Source organism: Alligator sinensis, unplaced genomic scaffold (assembly GCF_000455745.1).
Source record: "Alligator sinensis unplaced genomic scaffold, ASM45574v1 scaffold1814_1, whole genome shotgun sequence".
NCBI lineage: Eukaryota > Metazoa > Chordata > Crocodylia > Alligatoridae > Alligator > Alligator sinensis.
In genome coordinates this window covers 1,897-2,759 of record NW_005844151.1, presented here as the reverse complement: position 1 = coordinate 2,759, position 863 = coordinate 1,897, and the positions used below count along the sequence as shown (strand labels likewise).

At 53.5% G+C, this 863-nt stretch overlaps 1 pseudogene; it reads right to left on the bottom strand.

Moving 5' to 3' along the window:
• The window catches only part of LOC102373204, a 4,931-nt pseudogene extending 4,303 nt beyond the window's left edge, over positions 1 to 628 (bottom strand).
• Between the last annotated feature and the right edge of the window lie 235 nt (positions 629 to 863).

Below are 863 nucleotides of genomic sequence, written 5' to 3'. Positions count from 1 at the left end.
GTCATAAAAGGCAATTAGGTTGGTCAGGCAGGACCTGCCTTTGATGAAACCATGCTGATTGCCCCTGAGCATGATCTCCCCTGCAGGCCCCCCCACAGATGTGCTCCTTGATGATTCTCTCCAAGATCTTCCCGAGCACCCAGGTGAGGCTTATAGGCCTATAGTTACTTGGGTCCTCCTTCCTCCCTTTCTTGAAAATTGGGACCACATTAGCTAATTTCCAATCCTCTGGCACCTGGCCAGATGACCACGAATGCTCATACAGCCGGGCCAAGGGCTCCGTGATGACACCTGCCAGCTCCCTCAACACCCTTGGGTGGAGGGCATCTGGACCTGCAGATTTAAAAATGTCTAGCCCTTCCAGAAGATCCCTAACTACATCTGCACTGACTGAAGGCCTGATAGAGCTATCCACAAGACTGTCCCTACCTCTGGTAGGCAGGATATCCCGGTCCCTGTTCCACTCTCATGCTCAACTGAACATGGTACCCGATTCATCACTACAGTCTCCTTCTGCTTTTGGGGCTTCCCCTGACTCTTGTACCACTGCACTTTCCCATGTCTCAGGGAGTCCACCTCATCCAAATTCCCTGGGGAAGTCCGTGACGGCTCCAGGTCTGAAGACCCTTCTGCAGGATGCTGCTCCTCAGCTCTGCTTAGCAGCCAGGCACCTCCTGCATAGGGATGAGAAACTTCAGATTAGTCCCTGCCCTGCTGGCAAAGGGCACACACTGCTATTCCTTCTGCTGGGATGGGCCTTAGAGCAGGTGTGGACCTTGGCACTTGTGTTCCCTCAAGAAAGCAAGGTCTTCCTGCCAAAACCCCAAGGGAAAGGTCTTGTGCAGGGAATGTCCCCAAGGAGC